The following is a 25,436-nucleotide window of genomic DNA, read 5'->3' on the forward strand; positions in this document are numbered from 1 at the left end:
GGCACTGGCATTTTAGATTCACAAGTTCACCACCCTTCCAGGGCAGAGACTTCTATTACAATACTGCTGGTCCTCCAGGCAATGTTTCATATTGTTCCGGATACACAGTTGTCTATTGTGTGGCTAAATGTTTCCCCTGGTAGGACAACAGGATGAGCCCATGAGAAAATCATCAGCGGGGATAATGAATGCTGTGAACCAGACAGCAGTTAGCTCAAACTGTACCCAGTGAACTTGTTTTGATTGCTCTGAGTTTCACAACCCAATGCATTGCATGTGTCTCAACAGGGCGTCAAATTAATCACTTCTAATTGGAGTTGTTTACCGTACTGTAGCCCAACTCTCTCTAAAAAGCCTGGAAAATGTCCCTGTCATTGCCTTGTAATGTCTTTCTAAACTCCTGAATGGCTTATGGTTGGTGGTATAGGATACAGTCCAATCAACACTAGTCTCAATTTTGTCGCTAAAATGCTATTTATTTCTCAGATAGAGTATTTACAGTGCAGTTATATTTTTTAATTTATATATACATTTGCAAAAATGTCTAAAAACCTGTTTTTGCTTTGTAATTATGGTGTATTGTGTGTCGATTGATGATGGGAAAAAACTATTTAATCAATTTTAGAATCAAATCAAATTTTATTTGTCACATGCGCCGAATACAATAGGTGTAGACCTTACAGTGAAATGCTTACTTACAAGCCCTTAACGGGATCATTTTCGTAAACAACCGCTGAATTGCAGAGCGCCAAATTCAAAAATAATTACTAAAAATATTTATTTTCATGAAATCACAAGTGAAATATACCAAAACACAGCTTAGCTTGTTGTTAATCAGATTTAATCAGATTTTGTGTAACGATCGTCTTCGGGGGAAAGAGAGGAGGACCAAATCGCAGCGTGGTAAGTGTTCATGATGATATTTTTTAATTAAACTCTAAACAAAACAATAAACGATGTGAACAAACGAAACAGTTCCGTGTGGCGACAAACACTGACACGGAAGACAAACACCCACAAACCAAAAGACAAAACAGGCTACCTAAATATGGTTCCCAATCAGAGACAACGACTAACACCTGCCTCTGATTGAGAACCATATCAGGCCAAACACAGAAACAGACAAACTAGACATACAACATAGAATGCCCACTCAGATCACACCCTGACCAAACAAAACATATAAACATACAAAGCAAACTATGGTCAGGGCGTGACATTTTGAAAATATGCTTTACAGCGAAAGCAATCCAAGCGTTTGTGAGTTTATCGATCACTAGACAAAACATTACGAACAGCTAGCAGCAATATAGATTGGTCACGAAAGCCAGAAAAGCAATCAAATTAATCGCTTACCTTTGATGATCTTCAGATGTTTGCACTCACGAGACTCCCAGTTACACAATAAATGTTCCTTTTGTTCGATAAAGATTATTTTTATATAAAACAAACTCCATTTGTTTGGCGCGTTATGTTCAGTATTCCACAGCCTTAGGCATGTCATCAAGTGTTGACGAAAATTCCAAATAGTATCCGTAAAGTTCGTAGAAACATGTCAAACGTTTTTAATAATCAATCCTCAGGTTGTTTTTAACATTAGTAATCGATAATATTTCAACCGGCTGTAAACTATTCAATACAGGAGAGAAAGAAAATGTCGAGCTATCAGTGTGCGCGCATGAACTAATGGATGGACATCCGTCTATCCACCGACGCGATTTGATAAATCTCGCAAATCTTTCAGAATAAAAGCTTGAAACTATGTCTAAAGACTGTTCACACCCCCGAGGAAAGCCATAGGAAAAGGAATCTGGTTTGATATCCCTTTATCCCTTTGTTATACTCACAGAATAATTTTGACAGTTTTGGAAACTTTAGAGTGGTTTCTATCCTACTCTGTCCATTATATGTATATTCTAGCATCTGGACCTGAGAAATAGGCCGTTTACATTGGGAACGTTATTTTCCAAACATAAAAATTCTGCCTCCGAGCGTCAAGAAGTTAACCAACATTGCAGTTTTAAGAAAATACCCCCAAAAAAGTAAGAGATAAGAATACCAAATAATTAAAGAGCCGCAGTAAATAAACAATATATACAGGGGGCACCGGTACAAAGTCAATGTAAGTGTGGGGGCACCGTGTCGAGGTAATAGAGGTAATATGTACATTAGGTAGAGTTATTAGCGTGACTATGCATAGATAATAACAGAGAGTAGCAGAAGAGTTCCAGAACGTGGGGGGGGGGGGGGGGGCAATGCAAATAGTCTGGATAGCCATTGATTAGCTGTTCAGGAGTTCTAATTCTTTGGGATAGGGGGCAGCATTTTCACGTTTGGATGAAAAGCCTGCCCAGAGTAAACTGCCTGCTACTCAGGCCCAGTTGCTAATATATGCATATTATTAGTAGATTTGGATAGGGAACACTCTGAAGTTTCTAAAACTGGTGAATGATGTCTGTGAGTACAACAGAACTCATATGGCAGGCAAAAACCTGAGAAAAATCCAACCAGGAAGTGGAAATCTGAGGTTTGTAGTTTTTCAACTCATCGCCTATCGAATATACAGTGTCTATGGGCGTCATATTGCACTTCCTAAGGCTTCCACTAGAGTCAACAGTTTTAGAACCTTGTTTGATGCTTCTACTGTAAAGGAGGGGGGAATGGGAGCTGAATGAGTCAGAGGTCTGCCAGAGTGGCATGAGCTGACCATGCGCGTTCACGTGGGAGCGACCTGCGTTCCATTGCAATTCTAAAGACAAAGGAATTCTCTGGTTGGAACATTATTGAAGATTTATGTTAAAAACATCCTAAAGATTGATTCTATACATCGTTTGACATGTTTCTACGGACTGTAACGGAACTTTTTGACTTTTCGTCTGGACCTAGTGATCGCGCGTCATGAATTTGGATTTGTGAACTCAAGGCGCGAACAACAAGGAGGTATTTGGACATAAATGATGGACTTTATCGAACTAAACAAACATTTATTGTGGAACTGGGATTCCTGGGAGTGCATTCTGATGAAGATCATCAAAGGTAAGTGAATATTTATAATGCTATTTCTGACTTCTGTTGATTCCGCAACATGGCGGGTATATGTTTGGCTTGTTTTGGTCTCTGAGCGCCGTACTCAGATTATTGCATGGTTTGCTTTTTCCGTAAAGCTTTTTTGAAATCTGACAAAGCGGTTGCATTAAGGAGAAGTATATCTATAATTCTGTGCATAATACTTGTATCTTTTATCAAAGTTTATTTGAGTATTTCTGTAAATTGATGTGGCTCTGTGCAAATTCACGGGATGTTTTGGAGGCAAAGCCAAATGTAAACTGAGGTTTTTGGATATAAATATGAACTTGATCGAACAAAACATACATGTATTGTGTAACATGTTGTCCCGGGAGTGTCATCTGATGAAGAATATCAAAGGTTAGTGATTCATTTTATCTCTATTTCTGCTTTTTGTGACTCCTCTCTTTGGTTGGAAAATGGCTATATGCTTTCTGTGCCTAGTTGCTGACCTAACATAATGATATGTTGTGCACTTGCCGAAAAGCCTTTTTGAAATCGAACACTGTGGTTGGATTAACGAGAAGTTTATCTTTAAAAGGGTGTCTAATACTTGTATGTTTGAGAAATTTGAATTATGAGATTTCTGTTGATTGAATTTGGCGCCCTGCAATTTCATTGGCTGTTGGCAGTTCCCAGACAGGTTAAGGCTTGGGGGTAGAAGTTGTTTAGGAGCCTCTTGTACCTAGAATTGGCGCTGCGGTACCGCTTGCCGTGCGGTAGCAGAGAGAACAGTCTATGACTAGAGGTCCTGGATGGCAGGATAAGGCTGTAACCTAACATAATGTGGAAAAAGTCAAGGGATCTGAATACCTTCTGAATGCACTGTATCTGTCCATAATTCTGGGGAGTAGTCAGTGAAAAAATTGTGTTGTGTGTCATGATAAGCAGGAGCTGACACCTTTAAAGCCACACTTTCTGAATTGCTATCATTTAACTGAGGAAACTGCATGTGCAATATTAAGCCTATCATTCACTGGAATAAGACAGAGTAAGTACCTTAAAGATACAGAAAACCATATAAACTGCTTTTATCCATATATGGATAGGAAAATAACACAATTTTGAATGGATGGAGAAGTACATTAGATTCTAGATTATTTTTCTGAGGGATATAAAAAAAAACATTTCTGTCATTTTGATTTGTTTACGTCATGTGCAGTGTTTGGAAAAAGTGTATCTTCATATCTCTCCACATTTTCACTGAATGGAGGTGTAAAATGAGCGTGCTGATGCGGTTTCAACGCTATGCCATGTGTAGCTAGGCTACAGTTAGATTGGGAGCATTAGCTGACAAGGCAACCTCCCTGCAGTCCTCGAAGAAACAGGGGTAAACAATGTTGGCATCTGTCGCCACACCCAACACATTAGCCGAGGTTGTAGTAGCAGAAAGGGAACGTAACCCGGTGACAGCGACATGACCACTGCTCGAGGCTGTGAATGAGCGACAGACAGAGGAGAGACTCAGGCACAGCACAGACATCATGGCTCTTGCGCATCACCATCATAGCTCGCAGCATGAATAGATATGCCAACATTGACATGAATAATGAATGCATGTTCAAAGGCTCTCAATAGACTGGTCAGTATTTAACAATGATGGTGGCACTTGTTAAGGAACACTTCAAGGCAGGCGTTTAAAGATGCGGACTCGGCTCTCTGTCAATGCGCATGATACTGCGGTTCTACTACTACGGCACGCTTCAACTCACCTTGAGTTGGTACGCGTATGTTCTCCTGTCATTCGCATAGTACGGGGCGGAAGAATAACCAATACACGCCCCAAATCCTCTATCAGCAACCAATCCAATGAAAGAAGAGGCGGAGCTTTTGGGTAAAATATCACACTTGGTTTCACTATGCGCTCGTAAAACAGTTCCGTCTACTACAATCGCGGCGGTGCAGGTGCTCTGTCTCTTCGGGAGAGGATGCGGACGGAAGGACGGGGGAGGGAAGGGATGAAGGGAATCGCCGAGAGGAAAGTGCATAGAATATGAATAAAAAGGCATTGATAAGAGCGCGCGCTGTGCAATGTCGAATATGAAAGATTCGTTGTACGGGGCACTTTGCGTGGTAATAGCTGGTCGGCAATAGTACTATGATTTGGTATGTGGCCACTTTGATAGCAAGTGTTTTCAGCACCAGAGGAACGGCCGCTCAAGGTGAGTTGAAGTGCAATATATTTTGTGCCGCCCATAATATATGATTTTGAGCGACTGCATGTGGGTTTGCTGCTGGCCTTTAAATAGCATGCTCATTCTATATTGGTAGATAAACGCAATAGCTATATTTCATTGATTTAAATGGCTGCATTTTCTCTAGTCACGTGAAAGTTGTGCCTTGGTTAATTGTTTTTTTCTAAATAATTTTGTTAAATATTAGCCTACTCCTTATCATGTAATTATGTAATTATGTAATACAGCCTAAAGAGTAAAATCTCACATTTGAAAGGAAACCTGTGAGACATATTGCATAATTCTGTATAAAATAATTTCTCCATTATTTGAGCAGAGAAATACTACGAGCATATTACTGTCTCTACTGTAAGTACATAGTGCTATGGTCGGTGATAGTAGCCTATACAGCCAGGAGCATGTGTTTCAGATGTGTCAGATAAAAGACCAAAAATATATTTTGTTCTGTTATTTGCTTTAGAAAAAAATCTGTCATGATCAGTAGAGGTGTCAGCAGTCTCAAATGTGATAATTTTGCCAAAAGGGGTGTGACGCTACACTAGTTTCCAGCATGGGAAAGTAACTCGTCACGAAATGCAGCAATATTGTCACATAACATTGGAATTTGTATGTGCATCAATGTATTCATTTAATATTATGAATTTATTTTGTCTGTTTAAATTCCATTTCATGGGGTATGTAACTGCTGTGTGTGATGGTAACTGACAATTCAAATAAAATCTAATCAAATTGTATTGGTCACATACACATATTTAGCATATGTTATTGCGGGTGTAGCGAAATTATTGTGTTCCTAGCTCCAACAGTGCAGTAATATCTAACAATTCACAACAATACACACAAATCTACAGTAAAAGAATGGAGTTAAAAAATATATAAATATTAAGATGAGCAATGTCGGAGTGGCTTTGACTAAAATACAGTAGAATAGAATACAGTATATACATAGGAAATGAGTAAAGCAGTATGTAAACTTTATTAAATTGACTAGTGTTCCATTATTAAAGTGACCAGTGATTCCATGTCTATGTATATAGGGCAGCAGCCTCTAAGGTGCAGGGTTGAGTAACCGGGTGGTAGCCGGCTAGTGATGGCTATTTAACAGTCTGATGGCCTTGAGATAGAAGCTGTTTTTCAGTCTCTCGGTCCCAGCTTTGATACACCTGTACTGACCTCGCCTTCTGGATGGTAGCGGGGTGAACAGACTGTGGCTCGGGTGGTTGATGTCCTTGATGATCTTTTTGGCCTTCCTGTGACTTCGGGTGCTGTAGGTGTTCTGGAGGGCATGCAGTGTGCCACGGAGATGCGTTGGGCAGACCGCACAACCCTCTGGAGAGCCCTGTGGTGGCGGGCAGTGCAGTTGCCATACCAGGCGGTGATACAGCACGACAGGATGCTCTCAATTGTGCATCTGTAAAAGTTTGTGAGGGTCTTAGGGGCCAAGCCAAATTTCTTCAGCCTCCTTCACCACACTGTCTGTCTGGGTGGGTGGACCATTTCAGATCATCGGTGATGTGTACGCCGAGGAACTTGAAGCTTTTCACCTTCTCCACTGCGGTCCAGTCGATGTGGATAGGGGCGTTGTGACTGGTGCAGTGGCCATCAGAGGTGTTTACCATATGGTCTGGAGTGGAGCAAGGAATGTTTAACATTTACATGATCAATTATGCAAGTTTGTTCACATTTTAATGAAAACACTGTGTTGACCCATGGACTGATTTAACCTTGCTCTTCCAATAGTGTCCAGATGGGGGAGTGCTTTCTCGAGCTGTCACATGATGATGACTGAGCTCAATGACCCCTCATCCTCTGTCTAAAATTACTCAGCTTTCTGTCTCATTTGACAATTGAGGATTAGAATAGTTAATTTGTATGATTTGTGAGGGCCAGGGGTTCGACACAATATAAAGAGTTTTTTCTATATGAAACATAATTCGATTTTAGTTAGTCAAAACATACGTTATTATTTCCTTTCTTGCTGTTTCTTTGATCATTCAATACCTGCCCTGGTCTCTCATGTAGTGGTCACATTCAGGGTTGTCTGTTCCATCCCTGAAATAGGTATTACCAGTGGCTATACAATGTTGGTTTTACTTTTTAATCCCGCCATGCATGTTGTTGTTACTCTGTTGGTTTAGGCCTCAATGGTTAGGGTTAGGATTTATTATTGCATAAAAACTGTTTTAGAGAAATGTCAACCGCTGAAATGTGATTGTACAAATCTGAAAACCACCTATGTAAATATTATTTTAAACAGCTTTTGTGGGGAAAAAAAGAATACAATTGGTATACTTTCTAAGGATGTCTGCATCCTTTGGCTGTTGCTTTTGCTAAGATGTCAGGGTAGAGGGTAGTGCTCCTAGCAAGGTTGGGGTCAACCCATTTCCATTTCCAATCAATTCAGAAAATTAATTCAGAAAAAATTATCCTTGTAACAAACTATGGGCATTAATTACATTTAAATGTATCTCCTGAATTGACTCAAGTTTAAAAGGAAATTACCCCATTCCCAGTCCCTGGCACTATGTGTTTCATCCTACTGTACCATTACTGCCTTCCCCTGCCTGAGAGAAGGATACAGTCAGTCCCACATCTAGTCTCTTCTCTCTCACTTATTCATTCAACCGTTCTCTGATAGAATTCACTCGTCTATAGCACCCATTCACCTACAGATACCTCACTCACATGCATTTTTTTTWAATTTATTTAACTAGGCAAGTCAGTTAAGAACAAATTCTTATTTACAATGACGGCCTACACCGGCCAAACCCGGGCGATGTTGGACCAAATGTGCAGCGCCCTATGGGACTCCCAATCACGGCCTGTTGTGATACACCCTGGATTCAAACCAGGGTGTCTGTAGTGACGCCTCTAGCACTGAGATGCAGTGCCATAGACCGCTGCGCCACTCGGGAGCCCACATTCACTCGGACATACAACCTATACCCTCACTCATTCACTGTCAGGCATATGCTCTATTTACTCTCCCAATCATGGGAGTAAAGCTTGTAAACCCAGCCTAGAGAAAGCCCTGTGCTCAAGCTGTGGAAGGCAGACTTCTGCCAGCACAGCACTAGGCATGTGCCAGCTCTTTCTGCTGCAACCACTCCTCTCGCCTCAGCCAGTTCGCTCCCAGTGGAATCTCCCTGCAAACAAAGTCTGGAGCATTCTGGGAAAGCCAGTATGAGGAACAGGCCTGATTGAATCCCCCAGTCCTCTTTTCTTAATTTTCTTTTTTTCTTTTTTAGGGGGTGGATCAGCTTTAATATTGCAAATAGATTGTGGCTTCTATCAACGTAATTGTCTGCATCATTTCCAATCCCCCATATATATTTTAAATATACAGTGCCTTCAAAAAGTATTCGGACCCCTTGACTTTTTCCACATTTTGTTACATTACAGCCTTATTCGAAAATGGATGAAATAGTTTTTTTCCTCATCAATCTAACAACCTGTTTTCGCTTTGTCATTATGGGGTATTATGTAGATTGACAAGGGGAAAAATACATGTAATAAGGCTGTAATGTAACAAAATGTGGAAAAAGGGAAGGGTCTCACGAGTCTCACGAGAATCCCAGGGATAGTAAAACCACAAGCACCGCTCAGGCAGTCAAGAGGAACATTTATTCCATCATTGAACAGGGAGGTTCCAAAGATTTAAATAGGGAAAAATAACAGTCATATTATTTGTCTCAGCAGAATTTAAGAGATGTAATGTAGTGTTATTGACATAGTGAGTGAGACTGAGTGTGGCAGAGTGAGAGGATAGAGAGAGGGTAGAGAGAGAGAAAGAGAGGGTGGAGTGTAGAGACAGAGGGAGAGAGAGGGTAGAGACAGAGAGTGAGAGAGGGTAGAGACAGAGAGAGAGAGGGTAGAGACACAGAGAGAGAGGTTAAAGAGACATTTATCGAGCAGATTCCATCACTCACACTTGTTCTTGAGGGCAGTGCAATTTCTTTGATTTATCGATGTTGAATAAACATAATTTTCCATAACCAACTGTAATTAGACAAGCCATATGAAAGTGCTAATAAGCATGCTTCTTGATGCAAATCATCTATCAGGTTATTATGGCTGAAGAATCTACTACTTGTTTAAAAAAGGAAGGAAGTTGAGTCTATGTGACTCGATCCGTGTTAGCATGGGGGAAATGTCAGTGACTTACAACTCCTGGCTGGCACAGGGCAGGGCAGGTACCACCCTCTGTATATCCTGATTTCCTGTAAGGTGCACCTCTGGCAGTGCTTCACATTGTTGAGCTGGCCTTTGGGCCTCTGGCACGCCTGGCCCGTTTCACACCCCCTCTCTGTGCCCAGTGCCCAGGCAAGAGCAGGTGTCAGCTCATTGTTGAGTGAGGGCTGGGGCCCTTCCTTAATTGGTCTGTGCTTGTCTGAGGGGAACATGCAGCTACAGAGGGCCAGAGAGTGGAGGGGAGAGAGACTGACTAGGCTAGGCTGGCTCACAACACTGGGCTGTCAGGCTAGAGATGTGTTTTAAAGGTATATGACACCCAGGTCTCTGTCTGTCAGCTGAATGCCACTGGTGTTTCAGAGATAGCAGGCAGCTAGCCTGCGGTGGCATGGCCTCTTGTCTGTGTTGTGTAGTAGTGGGCAGCCTGTGTAGGATGTAGTGTTCATGAGGCTGCTTTTCATGTAGGGGAGTGTGCTGTGCTCAATAGCATATGTTGTGCATAGAAGGAAGGGCCCACTAGCTGGTATCGAGTAGAAGGTAAAGTATAGGATTTCTAATCTGCATAATGTGTTCCCTGTCATGAAGGGTATTTTTTAAATCATAATGTAGAGCGAGGGGCTGCGATATCTAAGGTTGCCTTCTCCAGACAATGATTCCAGCTTAGGGATGCAAAATTCCCAGAATTTTCTATAAATTCCCTTGTTTTCCAGAAATCCAGGTTTAAGAATTCTGGAATTCCTACTTATTCCCTCCTGATTCCGGGGAATCCTACAACCGGGATTTTGGTAAAACCAGGGAATCTATTGAGCGTTCCTGGAATTTTGCAGCCGTATTCCTGATAATAAGAAAGAGCATTTTTTCCCTCTGTTGTCATCACTTTTACGTATAGATGTTATCAGTACTCAGTTAGAGATTTTGGAGAGGTTGATAAGTAACCTACTTGACATACAGGTAACTGCCAAAATAATGGAAACACTTGAGTAAATGAGGGATACAAAGTATATTGAAAGCGGGTGCTTCCACACAGGTGTGGTTCCTGAGATAATTAAGCAATTAACATCCCATCATTCTTAGGGTCATGTATAAAAATGGTGGGCAGACCATTATTTTGGCTACCATAGCTATGCCCTCATAGGATGACATCCACAGGGCACGAGTGGTAACTGAATGGTTTGATGTGGATGAAAGCAATGTAAACCATATGCCATGGCCATCTCAGTCACCAGATCTCAACCCAATTAAATACTTATTGGAGATTGTGTAGTGGTGCCTGACAGAGTGTTTTCCAACACCATCATCAAAACACAAAATAATGGAATTTCTCATGGAAGAATGGCGTCGCATCCCCCCAATAGAGTTCCAGACACTTGTAGAATCTATGCCAAGGTGCATTGAAGCTTTTCTGGCTCGTGGTGGCCCAGCGCCCTATTAAAACACTTTATGTAGGTGTTTCCTTTATTTTGTCGGTTACCTATATGTGCTTATTGTTAATCTTTGTTAAGGTCTCCCTCTCTGTGAAGAGTGGTTAAAGGTTCATTCATTTTTCAGTGAAGTTAGACTTCTCCATTATTCAACTACAATACCACTCTGTGGTGCCCAGGATCCTGCAAGATCAAATACATAATGTTACCATTTATAAAGGTCATGATTAAGTCTCTCCTCTCCCATTTGCTCTGTCACCGTCTGTCTTTCCTGCCTTCCGCCTCACCCTGCATCACTATCACTATAATGTATTCCTCTCGATTGCAGTCTGTTTGTCTTTTCATACGGTTTATGTTTTTGTATTAGTGCCACAAATCCAGATTTTTTTAGAAAAGCTATTTATAGGGCAGGTATTACAATGTTTGTTTGATAAGTAGCTCAACGAGGATAGGATTGGCTTTTGTACTCGTATGTCACACTTTGATGTTAGGTTGTCAGTGTGTTCTGGGATTACTTATATTCAACACCAGTATTTTTACTGAGGCTGACTGTCTGGTAATACTACGCTGAGCTTGGGTTTGACAGACTCCATGTGGCGCCAGTGGGTGTAACTGAGAGTGAGTCACACAGCTTCTGGTCAGTCTATGACGTTGGTTCACTCATATCATTGTCTCACGCTGCCTGTGTAGGAGGTGGTCATCTGTCATTAATTATATGTAAGTGTCCATGTTAGCTATCCATGCTGTTTCTCTGTGTGCAGCCTACTATGCAGTGCACTAGGCACTCCTATCCATGTGTCCTGACTACACTCATTGCATTGCACCTCATTGCCACACACACACACACACACACACACACACACACACACACACACACACACACACACACACACACACACACACACACACACACACACACACACACACACACACACACACACACACACACACACACACACACACACTGTTCTCTGATGTGACCTTCAGCACATGCAGGCTGGCATTCAATTACCACCCTGTCAGTGGCCAATCCAGCCCAGTCGCTGCACGTCCTTGAGATTCATTCTCTAGTCTAGTCTATATTCCATTACATCCAGGACATTGTGTGTTCTGTCCAGTTTAATCTGTGCTCATATCCTTGCATTACATACACCATAACCATGTGTGTGCTGGTACTGAAGTGCTTGTAGTGTCATATTCACCTTTGCTCAATACCTGATTTCATATCACAGATTATTGTGAAATTTGTGACAGGCACATGAAAGAGTTGTAAAAAATTGTGTCCACCACACAATTTTCTCCTTTATAATCCAGTACACAATTTTCTTCATAACTAATTCCAAATTATTGTGGCTAACTTTAGCTAGGTGGCTAACGTTAGCAAGGCTAGGGGTTAAGGTTAGGATTAGGGGTTAAGGTTAGCGTTAGGGGTTAAGGTTAGTGTTAGGTAACATGCTAGCTAAGTAGTTAAAGGGTTAGCTAACATGCTATCTAAGTAGTAAAAAAAATTGTAAGTAGTTACAAAGTGGATAAAATGTTGTCCATCATGTGATTTGAACACGCACCGTTTGGGTTGCTAGACATTCACGTTATACGCCCACCCATCCTCCCCAAACAAACCTCCCTCCTATCGTTTCTGTCTTAAGTAACCTACTACCTTTATCTGTGATTAAAATGCACTGTATACTGTATAATGTGGTGGACACAAAATGTTTTACTTTTTGTGTGTCATGAATTTCCCAAGTAATTGGTGTCTATTTCAGGATAATTTGTGATAGTGGGTTGTAGTGCTGTAGCACTGCCAGGATCCAAAGCACTTCTGTTCCCCATCCCCTCCCTTGTAATGTTTTGATGGTAGATTTGTCACAGATTGAGTCAGTGTCAGGAAGAGGATTTAGGCATCCTGGGGTGACATGAAAACCCCACGTCTCCAAATGTAGTATGTTTATTATTTATATTTATTCAGATTTTATATGATCTCTTATCATATTGGACTTCGATAATGTCAAAATATTTCACAGCTATTGTTCTACCTGCATAATTACAGCACAAAGTGCCTGGAGAGTCCACACACGCAAATCTGTGATCATTATTGCAAGTACAGTAAAGGGTACTTTTCATGCAAGTGCCATTATCGTTGCTGCGGCTCGAAAGGCTGGTTGAAATCTCAAGCGGATTTAACTCCTAACTGTCCCCGCTGTTCTACTGTGAACATTCATGTTCTGCTCTGGACAGATGTTGATTGACTTGGAACAGATTAATTTAATTGATTAAGTGAGTTGCAACAGAAGTAGGCTGCTTGCAGTGAGTAACTGGCTTTAGTATTGGTAGTGAACATGCCTATTTATTGGTAGTGAACATGCCTATTTAACTGGTGCCAAATAATCTGGAATTATTCTCTTGCATTGTGCTCTGGGACATGGACTGCCTCTGATTTAGCTAATTTACCTGCAAATGCAGACAGCAGCATAGTGTACTGGATAAAGTCGTCCCTTCAGGAATTCGTTATAAGCAGGATCAGCACTCCTGTTACTTGTAGTTAGGAGTTAGGATACTTGTACAGATGAGGTAGTTGCTGAATTATATGTTTTCCAAGGTGGCGTAGCAGTCGGACGTGTATTTGTCTTGTCCCGTCTTGTCCTGTGTACATATTTGTTTTCCTCGTTTTTCCCCCGTATATATTTTGTGTATATTTTAATCTCACTTTCCATCTATGAACTGAATATACTTTCCTGCAACCAGCCTCACCCAATGTGGTACGGATCTGCTATTTTTATACTTTAGAATCGGAACCCCCATCAGAAGCTAGCCAGCTAACTAGCTACTAGCTAGTAGTCAGTTAGCCACTGCTAGCGGTCTTCACCGTTAACTCGGACACCAACCAGCTTCAGCTTGGTCAATACCTGCCAGTCTGCACAGTGCAATAACAACCCAGAGCATATCGGACTGCTTTTTCTCTACCTCATCACCGGATTCCTGCCGCAAGCCCTGGTCCATTACACTGGATCATCGCAGCTAGCTAGCTGCATTCGAGTGGCTACTGCTGCCTAACGCCTTTGTCCCGAAGCAAGCATCAGTTAGCCTTGAGCTAGCCTCGAGCTAGGCCCATCTTCGGGCTAGCCGAAGAGGTCTACCAGCTAATTCTTGGGCTACAATACCTCTTTTGCCAATTGGCCTGGACCCTTTATTGCCGACACGGAGCCCTGCCGATCCATCACGACTGGTCTGCCGACGTAATTGTCCAAGGTTTTTTCAACAGGTTTTTCCATTGCGACGTCGCCGAAGGCCCATCTGCTAGCCCCGGCCCGGTAGCTGTCTGAATTGGTGTGTCTCAGCTCGCCTAGCGTAGTAGCGACTACCGAACGGCTCCCTGACTCATCTACTGCTGCTCATTGGACCCTATGATTACATTTACATTTACATTTAAGTCATTTAGCAGACGCTCTTATCCAGAGCGACTTACAAATTGGTGCATTCACCTTATGATATCCAGTGGAACAACCACTTTACAATAGTGCATCTAACTCTTTTAAGGGGGGGAGGTTAGAAGGATTACTTTATCCTATCCTAGGTATTCCTTAAAGAGGTGGGGTTTCAGGTGTCTCCGGAAGGTGGTGATTGACTGATGAATGGCGTCGTGAGGGAGTTTTGTTCCACCATTGGGTGCCAGAGCAGCGAACAGTTTTGACTGGGCTGAGCGGGAACTGTACATCCTCAGAGTAGGGAGGCGAGCAGGCCAGAGGTGGATGAACGCAGTGCCTTGTTTGGGTGTAGGGCCTGATCAGAGCCTGAAGGTACGGAGGTGCCGTTCCCTCACAGCTCCGTAGGCAAGCACCATGGTCTTGTGGCGGATGCGCTTCAACTGGAAGCCAGTGGAGAGAGCGGAGGAGCGGGGTGACGTGAGAGAACTTGGGAAAGTTGAACACCAGACGGGCTGCGGCGTTCTGGATGAGTTGTAGGGGTTTAATGGACAGGCAGGGAGCCCAGCCAACAGCGAGTTGCAGTAATCCAGACGGGAGATGACAAGTGCCTGGATTAGGACCTGCGCCGCTTCCTGCGTGAGGCAGGGTCGTACTCTGCGAATGTTGTAGAGCATGAACCTACAGGAACGGGTCCCGCCTTGATGTTAGTTGAGAACGACAGGGTGTTGTCCAGGATCACGCCAAGGTTTTTAGCACTCTGGGAGGAGGACACAATGGAGTTGTCAACCGTGATGGCGAGATCATGGAACGGGCAGTCCTTCCCGGGAGGAAGAGCAGCTCGTCTTGCGGAGGTTCAGCTTGAGGTGGTGATCCGTCATCCACACTGATATGTCTGCCAGACATGCAGAGATGCGATTCACCACCTGGTTATCAGAGGGGGAAAGGAGAAGATTAATTGTGTGTCGTCTGCATAGCAATGATAGGAGAGACCATGTGAGGATATGACAGAGCCAAGTGACTTGTGTGTATAGCGAGAATAGGAGAGGGCCTAGAACAGAGCCCTGGGGGACACCAGTGGTGAGAGCCGTGGTGCGGAGACAGATTCCTCGCCACGCCACCTGGTAGGAGCGACCTGTCAGGTAGGACGCAATCCAAGCGTGGGCGCGCCGGAGATGCCCAGCTCGGAGAGGGTGGAGAGGAGGATCTGATGGTTACAGTATCAAAGGCAGCGATAGGTCTAGAAGGATGAGAGCAGAGGAGAGAGAGTTAGCTTTAGCAGTGCGGAGCGCCTCCGTGACACAGAGAAGAGCAGTCTCAGTTGAATGACTAGTCTTGAAACCTGACTGATTTGGATCAAGAAGGTCATTCTGAGAAGATGCAGGAGAGCTGGCCAAGGACGGCAACGTTCAAGAGTTTTGGAGAGAAAAGAAAGAGAGGGATACTGGTCTGTAGTTGTTGACATCGGAGGGATGGAGTGTAGGTTTTTTCAGAAGGGGTGCAACTCTCGCTCTCTTGAAGAGGAAGGGACGTAGCCAGCGGTCAAGGATGAGTTGATGAGCGAGGTGAGGTAAGGGAGAAGGTCTCCGGAAATGGTCTGGAGAAGAGAGGAGGGGATAGGGTCAAGCGGGCAGGTTGTTGGGCGGCGGCGCGTCACAAGACGCGAGATTTCATCTGGAGAGAGAGGGGAGAAAGAGGTCAAAGCACAGGGTAGGGCAGTGTGAGCAGAAACAGCGGTGTCGTTTGACTTAGCAAACGAGGATCGGATGTCGTCGACCTTCTTTTAAAATGGTTGACGAAGTCATCAGCAGAGAGGGAGGAGGGGGGAGGAGGGGAGGAGGATTCAGGAGGGAGGAGAAGGTGGCAAAGAGCTTCCTAGGGTTAGAGGCAGATGCTTGGAATTTAGAGTGGTAGAAATTGGCTTTAGCAGCAGAGACAGAAGAGGAGAATGTAGGAGGAGGGAGTGAAAGGATGCAGGTCCGCAGGGAGGCGAGTTTTCCTCCATTTCGCGTCGGCTGCCCGGAGCCCTGTTCTGTGAGCTCGCAATGAGTCGTCGAGCCACGGAGCAGGAGGGGAGGACCGAGCCGGCCTGGAGGTTAGGGGACATAGAGAGTCAAAGGATGCAGAAAGGGAGGAGAGGAGGGTTGAGGAGGCAGAATCAGAGATAGGTTGGAGAAGGTTTGAGCAGAGGGAAGAGATGATAGGATGGAAGGAGAGAGTAGCGGGGAGAGAGAGCGAAGGTTGGGACGGCGCGATACCATCCGAGTAGGGGCAGTGTGGGAAGTGTTGGATGAGAGCGAGAGGGAAAAGGATACAAGGTAGTGGTCGGAGACTTGGAGGGGAGTTGCAATGAGATTAGTGGAAGAACAGCATCTAGTAAAGATGAGGTCAGCGTATTGCCTGCCTTGTGAGTAGGGGGGAAGGTGAGAGGGTGAGGTCAAAAGAGGAGAGGAGTGGAAAGAAGGAGGCGAGAGGGAATGAGTCAAAGGTAGACGTGGGGAGGTTAAAGTCACCCAGAACTGTGAGAGGTGAGCCATCTCAGGAAAGGAACTTATCAGGGCGTCAAGCTCATTGATGAACTCTCCAAGGGAACCTGGAGGGCGATAAATGATAAGGATGTTAGCTTGAAAGGGCTGGTAACTGTGACAGCATGGAATTCAAAGGAGGCGATAGACAGATGGGTCAGGGGAGAAAGAGAGAATGTCCACTTGGGAGAGATGAGGATCCCAGTGCCAACCCCCGTGACCAGAAGCTCTCGGGGTGTGCGAGAACAGTGGGCAGACGAGGAGAGAGCAGTAGTGAGTAGCAGTGTTATCAGTGGTAATCCATGTTCCGTCAGTGCCAAGAAGTCGAGGGACTGGAGGGAAGCATAGGCTGAGATGAACTCTGCCTTGTTGGCCGCAGATCGGCAGTTCAGAGGCTGCCTGAGACCTGGAACTCCACGTGGGTCGTGCGCTGGCGACCAGGTTAGAGTAGCAGCGGCCACGCGGTGTGAAGCGTTTGTATGGTCTGTGCAGAGAGGAGAGACAGGTAGACAGACACATAGTTGACAGGCTACAGAGAGGCTACGCTAATGCAAAGGAGATTGGAATGAAAGTGGATACACGTCTCGAATGTTCAGAAAGTTAAGCTTACGTTGCAAATCTTATTGACTAAAATGATAGTATCGCTGGCTGGTGAATAGGCTAGCTAGCAGTGGCTGCGTTGTTGACTTTGTTTGAATTGTAGCTGGCTAGGTAACCTCTAACTGGCTGGTAACCTCGACAATTACTCTAGACTACACAATTATCTTGGATACAAAGACGGCTATGTAGCCAGCTAAGATCAAATCAAATCAAATGTTTTTTAGAACATGTGTATAGTGCTGTCAGAATGATATGATAAATTTGTAATCACTTACTAGTGAAGCGTACCTTGCCCTTGGAGCAAAGCGGAATGTGCAACTACTCGCGTGCCAAACAAACCGGAAGTGCGTATCGTAGAGGGAGAGGCAATAGAAGTGTTGTTTCTTGTATTATTGTATTTTGTGTTTTAGAGGACTGCTTCACCTTAATGTCCCCTTTCCTTTTCTCTGTCCTTATTTTGTCCCACTTTGTCCTTCTTTGTCCTTCTTCTTCTCTGCCAACTAGACACATCCTTGTTAGTAGCTAGCTTCTTTCAGGAAGTCCCTAGCAACTGCCTAGCAACAGGTAAACAACTTAGCTAGCTAAGAAAACGGTATAATTTTATGAAAAATTGTTACTTTTCAAAAGCCTTTCTTCTTTGTTTGCTGGTTGTTTGGTCTCCTATTCAGTTTGCAGTTTTGTTTTGATTTTTTTCGATGTACTTTACTCTAAAAAAACATTTAAATTTCAATATTTGTAGGAGCTCATCTTTTCAGCTGCTGCTGCTTATTTGGAACTCCGGAACAAATCACAATTTGTTGATCACATCAAATCTCAAAATGATCACTCGGCTACATACAGTATGCCTCTCCCTAATGTCAATATGCCTTGTCTACTGCTGTTTCGGTTAGTTATTGTTGTTTTATTTCACTGTAGAGCCTCCAGCCCTGCCAACATGCCTTAGATAGCCCTTTTGTCCACCCCCACACACTGCGGTGACTCACAGGTGGCTTAACTGGTGCCTCTAGAGACAAAACCTCTCTCATCATCACTCAATGCCTAGGTTTACCTCCACTGTACTCACATCCTACCATTCCCTTGTCTGTACATTATGCCTTGAATCTATTCTTCCACGCACAGAAATCTGCTCCTGTTCCGAATGCACTAGACCAGGATGATATCTAAGAGTGTGCCCATGGTTACGGATTTAGGGTTGTACCTGGTAGGTTCCTTAATAATTTGTGTGAGATTAAGGGCATCTAGTTTAGATTGTAGGATGGCCGGGGTGTTAAGCATATCCCAGTTTAGGTCACCTAACAGTACGAACTCTGAAGATAGATGGGGGGGCAATCAATTCACATACGGTGTCCAGGTCACAGCTGGGGGCTGAGGGGTGTCTGTAACAAGCGGCAACAGTGAGAGACTTGTTTCTGGAAAAGTGGATTTTTAAAAGTAGAAGCTTGAATTGTTTGGGCACAGACCTGGATAGTATGACAGAACTATGTAGGCTATCTCTGCAGTAGATTGCCACTCTGCCCCCTTTGGCAGTTCTATCTTGTCTGAAAATGTTGTAGTTGGGGATGGAAATTTCTGAATTTTTGGTGGCCTTCCTAAGCCAGGATTCAGACACGGATAGGACATCCGGGTTGGCAGAGTGTGCTAAGGCAGTGAATAAAACAAACTTAGGGAGGAGGCTTCTAATGTTAACATTCATGAAACCAAGACATTTACGGTTACAGAAGTCAACAAATGAGAGCGCCTGGGGAGTGGGATTGGAGCTAGGCACTGCAGGGCCTGGATTAAGCTCTACATCACCAGAGGAACAGAGGATGAGTAGGATAAGGGTACGGCTAAAGACTATAAGAACTGGTCATCTAGTACGTTCGGAACAGAGTAAAAGGAGCAGGTTTCTGTGCGTGAAAGAATAGATTCAAGGCATAATGTACAGACAAAGGTATGGTAGGATGTGAATACAGTTGAGGTAAACCTATGCATTGAGTGACGTTGAGAGAGATATTGTCTCAAGAAACATAATTTAAACCAGGTGAGGTCACCGCATGTGTGGGAGGTGAAACTAAAGGGTTAACTAAGGCGTGTTGAGCAGGGCTAGAAGCTCGTCTAGAGGCTCTACAGTGAAATAAGTCAATAATTACTAACTAAAACCTCAATGGACAAGGCATATTGACATTAGGGAGAGGCATGCGTAGCCGAGTGATCATAGGGGTCCAGTGAGTGGCTCAGGTGGGCCGGAGAAACGGCGATTCAGGCAGCTAGTGGGCCGGGGCTAGCAAGCTAGCAGAAGGGCCTTAGAGGGACGTCACAACGGAAGAAGTCAGTTGTAGCCCCCTCGTGCTGTAACGTCGGCAGACCAGTCGCCGTGGATCAGCAGGGCTCCGTGTGGTGAAAGGGTCCAGGCCAATTGGCAAAATAGGTACAGTGGCCAAAGAATTTGTCCGATGGGCCTTCTTAGGGATAGACATTTTGACTTTTGGATGAATTGATGCCCAAATTAAATGGCCTTGTACTCTGTCCCAGATCATATGATATGCATATTATTATTACTATTGGATAGAAAACACTCTGAAGTTTCTAAAACTGTTTGAATTATATCTGTGAGTAAAACAGAACTCATATGGCAGGCAAACTTCCAAACAGGAAGTGAAAATTCTGAAATGGGTCGCTGTGAAAGGCATCGCCTATTCAATTGCATTATATTTATGGATCTGTATGCACTTCATACGCCTTCCAAGATGTCAACAGGCAGTAGAACGTGGAATGAAGCGTCAGCCTGATGTGGGACCGAATGAGAGCCTTTGGAGTGACAGGTCAGGCAGATTGCCAGTACTTGGCCGCCGCGCACATTGGGAATGTCATTTCTTTGTCTGCAATGCGTTAGATAGACATGAAGAAATTCTCCGTCTGGGATTTTATTGGATATATATGAGAAAAACATCCTGAAGATTGATTCTCACTAAGTTTGACCAGTTTATTCGACTTTTAATATCACTTTTTGAAGTTTTCGTTCATTGCGCAAATGTGTATGGACACGTGAGCTACACATGCTAGCAAAGTTGCTAATTCGACAGACGTAATGGACATTATAAAACAAAAACAACGATTTATTGTGGAACTAGGATTCTGGCACTGCATTCTGATGAAAGTTCATCAAAGTTAAGGGAATATTTATGATGTTTTTTGTATTTCTGTTGACTCTGTTGACTCCAACATGGCGGAGAATGGCTGAGCGCGTCAGATTATTGCATGCTGTGCTTTTTTACTAAAGTTTATTTTTTAAATCTAACACAGCGGTTGCATTAAGACCAGTGTATTCTTTAATTATATGTTAAACATGTATCTTTCATCAAAGTTTATGATGAGTATTTCTGTATTTCACGTTGCTATCTGTAATTACTTTCGCTATTTGGAGCCATTTCTGAACATGGCGCCAATGTAAAACCACGATTTCTGGCTATAAATATGCACATAATCGAACAAAACATAAATGTATTGTAAACATGATGTCATATGACTGTCATCTTGATGAGTTGTTCAAGGGTTAGTGATTCATTTTATCTCTATTTGTGGGTTTTGTGAAAGCTATCTTTTCTGTGTTTTTGGATATTGTGGTGAGCTAACAAAATATATGTTGTGTTTTCGCTGTAAAACATAAAAAAAATCTGACATGTTGGCTGGATTCACAAGATGTTTATCTTTTCATTTGCTGTATTGGACTTGTGATGTCATGAAATTATATTATTGATATCCCTGTGGCGCTAGGCTAGGCTATTCTAGTCAGCGTTTCTGATGAGAATGATCCTGGATCCGGGATGGGGGGTCCGTAGAGGAGCTAACAGTCAAATTTGGACCCTCTCTTTCTAAAATTATCTGCCTTAATTGTTGCAACCCCTATTACTAGCCTGTTCAACCTCTCTTTCGTATCGTCTGAGATCACTAAAGATTGGAAATCTGCGCGGTCATCCCTCTTCAAACAGGGAGACACTCTAGATCCAAACTGTTATAGACCTATATCCATCCTGCCCTGATTTTCTAAAATCTTTGAAAGCCAAGTTAACACAGATCACCGACCATTTCAAATCAAACGTACCTTCTCCACTATGTAATCTGGTTTCCGAGCTGGTCATGGGTGCACCTCAGCCACGCTCAAGGTCCTAAATGATATCATAACCGCCATCGATAAAAGACAGTACTGTGCAACCGTATTCATCGACCAGTCCAAGGCTTTCGACTCTGTCAATCACCGCATTCTTATCGGCAGACTCAAAAGCCTTGGTTTCTCAAATGATTGCCTCGCCTGGTTCACCAACTACTTCTCAGATAGAGTTCAGTGTGTCAAATCGGAGGGCCTGTTGTCCGGACCTCTGGCAGTCTCTATGGGGGTGCCACAGAGTTCAATTCTCGGGCCGACTCTTTTCTCTGTATATATCAATGATGTCGCTCTTGCTGCTGGTGATTCTCTGATCCACCTCTAGGCAGACGACATCATTCTGTATACATCTGGCCCTTCTTTGGACACTGTGTTAACAAACCTCCAAACGAGCTTCAATGCCATACAACACTCCTTCCGTGGCCTCCAACTGCTTTTCAATGCTAGTAAAACTAAATGCATGCTCTTCAAACGATTGCTGCCCGCACCCGCCTGCCCGACTAGCATCACTACTCTGGACGGTTCTGACTTAGAATATGTGGACAACTACAAATACCTAGGTGTCTGGTTAGACTGTAAACTCTCCTTCCAGACTCACATTAAGCATCTCCAATCCAAAACTAAATCTAGAATCGGCTTCCTATTTCGCAAACAAAGCCTCCTTCACTCATGCTGCCAAACATACCCTCGTAAAACTGACAATCCTACCGATCCTTGACTTCCGGCGATGTCATTTACAAAATAGCCTCCAACACTCTACTGAGCAAACTGGATGTAGTCTATCACAGTGCAATCCATTCTGTCACCAAAGCCCCATATACTACCCACCACTGCAACCTGTACTCAACCTCAACTCTTGTTGACTGGCCCTCGCTACATATTCGTCGCCAAACCCACTGGCTCCAGGTCATCTATAAGTCTTTACTAGGTAAAGCCCCGCCTTATTTCAGCTCACTGGTCACCATAGCAACACCCACCCGTAGCACTCGCTCCAGCAGGTATATCTCACTGGTCATCCCCAAAGCCATCACCTACTTTGGCCGCCTTTCCTTCCAGTTCTCTTCTGCCAATGACTGGAACAAATTGCAAAAATCACTGAAGCTGGAGACTCATATCTCCCTCACTAACTTTAAGTATCAGCTGTCAGAGCAGCTTACCGATCACTGTACATATACACAGCCAATCTGTAAATAGCACACCCAACTACCGCATCCCCATATGGCTATTTATCTTTTTGCTCTTTTGCACCCCAGTATCTCTACTTGCACATCATCATCTGCACATCTATCACTCCAGTGTTCATACTAAATTGTAATTATTTCGCCTCCATGGTCTATTTATTTACTTACCTCCCTAATCTTCTACATTTGCACACACTGTACATAGATTTTTCTATTGTGTTAATGACTGGACATTTGTTTATGTGTAACTGTGTTGTTGTTTTTGTCGCACTGCTTTGCTTTATCTTGGCCAGGTCGCAGTTGTAAATGAGAACTTGTTCTCAACTGGCCTACCGGGTTAAATAAAGGTGAAATAAAAAAGATGTCTAAGAAGGTTGTTATCTTAGTTACAATACTAAACTAATATAGGGCAGGCTATAATATATTGACTTGTCATCTTTCTGTTAGATGTATTGGTGCCTCAGTGATGACACCTGGTCTTTGAGAAAAGCTCAATCTGTGAAGATATAGCGGAGGTTAGAACAGAGTGTCACGCCCTGACCTGAGATATATCTGTTTTCTTTATATTTTGGTTAGGTCAGGGTGTGACTAGGGTGGATACGCTAGTTTTTGTATTGTCTAGTGGTTTTGTATTGTCTAGGGGTTTTGTATTGTCTAGGGTTGTTGTATGTCTAGGGTTTTGTAGGTCTAGGTATTTGTATGTTTATGTTTATGGTGGCCTGATATGGTTCCCAATCAGAGACAGCTGTTTGTCGTTGTCTCTGATTTGGGATCATATTTAGGTAGCCATTTCCCTTTGATGTTTGTGGGTTCTTCTTCTATGTTTAGTTGCCTGTCTGCACTATTTCATATCGCGTCACGTTTTGTTCGTTTTGTTAGTTTGTTCAGTGTTCTTTCTTTAATAAAGAAGAATGTACGCATACCACGCTGCGTGGCGGCTCGGTTCTGGATGCGCCGCCCCCTCTAACGCTGATCCCTCCGCCTTTGTAGAACCGGACCGTGGATCATCGCCGGAGCTCTGTGATTCTGCGGATCATCGCCGGAGGCTCTGGACTGCGGATCATCGCCGGAGGCTCTGGACTGGGATCGTCGCTGGAGGCGCCGGACTGGGGGTCGTGCTGAGGCTCCGGACTGTGGCCCGTGCGTTGGAGGCTCCGGACTGTGGCCCGTCGTTGGAGGTTCCGGACTGTGGTCCCGTCGTTGGAGGTTCCGGACTGTGGCCCGTCGTTGGAGGTTCCGGACTGTGGCCCGTCGTTTGGAGGTTCCGAACTGTGGCCCGTCGGTAGAGAGGTTCCGGACTGTGGCCCGTCGTTGGAGGTTCCGGACTGTGAAACGTCGTTGGAGTTCCGGACTGTGAAACGTCGTTGGAGGTTCCGGACTGTGAAAACGTCGTTGTACGGTTCCGGACTGTGAAACGTTGCCGCGAAGCTCTGGACTGGGAACTGTCGCCGGAAGCTCTGGACTGAGTAATGTCGCCGGAACTCTGACGGGTACTGTCGCCGGAAGCTCTTGGACTGGTGTACTGTCGCCGCGAAGCTCTGGACTGGGTTACTGTCGCCGGAAGCTCTATGGACTGAGGTACTGTCGCCGGAAGCTCTGGACTGGGTCTGTCGCCGGAAAGCTCTGGACTGGGAACTGTCCCGGAAGCTCTCGACGGAACTTCGCCGGAAGCTCTGGACTGGAAACTGTTGCCGGAAGCTCTGGACTGCGAAAGCGCACTGGGAAGCCTGATGCGTGGTGCCGGATCTGGTGGTACGGGCTGAGGACACGCACCTCAGGGCGAGTGCCGGAGAGGAGGCACAGGAACGTACTGGACTGTAGAAGGACACTGGAGGCCTGAGCGTGGTTGCCGGAACTGGGACCGGGCTGATGGCCACGCATCTCAGGCGAGTGCGGAGAGGATGCACAGGACTTACTGGACTGTGCAGGCACACATGGAGGTCTGATGCGTGGTGCGGCACTGGTGGTACCGGGCTGGGAACACGCACTTCAGGGCGAGTGCGAAGAGGAGGCACAGGACGCTACTGGACTGTGGAGGCGCACTCTGGAGACCTGATGCGTCGGGTGCCGGAACTGTGGTACCGGGCTGAGGACACGCACCTCAGGGCGAAGGTGCGGGGAAGAGGCACAGGCCGTACTGGACTGTGGAGGCGCACTGGAGGTTCTGAATGCGTAGAGCTGGCACAATGCGTCCTGGCTAGATGCCTCATTGAGCCGGCAAGTGCGAAGAACTGGAATAGAGCGCACCGGGGCTATGAATGCGAACTGGAGGCACCGTGCGCATCATGCGTAACACGGTTCTGTCTGACAGTCACACGCTCCCCAGCACGCCCGCTCTGCAGCGCTCTCAATGCTAGCACCTCTCTCCGGAATCTTGCGTCGAACTCCTCATCCGACTCCCTGACTGGCTCTGGTTCACTCCTCGGCTCCGCTGACTGCTCCATGTGCCCCCCCAAAAAAAATTATTGGGGTTTCTGTGGCCTACCTGTTTGGTATAACTCCTTGTTAGTATCGCCGTTCCGCTTTTGCTGCCTCTATTTCCTCCTTCGGAAGGCGATACTCCCCAGCCTGCGTCCAGGGTCCTGCTCCATCCAAAATCTCCTCCCAGGTCCATTCCTCCTAAACACGCTGCTTGGTCCATTTATGGTGGGTTCTTCTGTCACGTTCGTCATATGATCGGGACCAAGGTGCAGC

At 44.6% G+C, this 25,436-nt stretch overlaps 1 pseudogene; it reads left to right on the plus strand.

Moving 5' to 3' along the window:
* Positions 1-4,934: 4,934 nt before the first annotated feature.
* LOC111958451 (protein turtle homolog B-like) overlaps positions 4,935-25,436 on the plus strand; it is an 81,122-nt pseudogene continuing 60,620 nt past the window's right edge.

This window comes from Salvelinus sp. IW2-2015, linkage group LG4p (assembly GCF_002910315.2).
Source record: "Salvelinus sp. IW2-2015 linkage group LG4p, ASM291031v2, whole genome shotgun sequence".
Classification (NCBI taxonomy): domain Eukaryota; kingdom Metazoa; phylum Chordata; class Actinopteri; order Salmoniformes; family Salmonidae; genus Salvelinus; species Salvelinus sp. IW2-2015.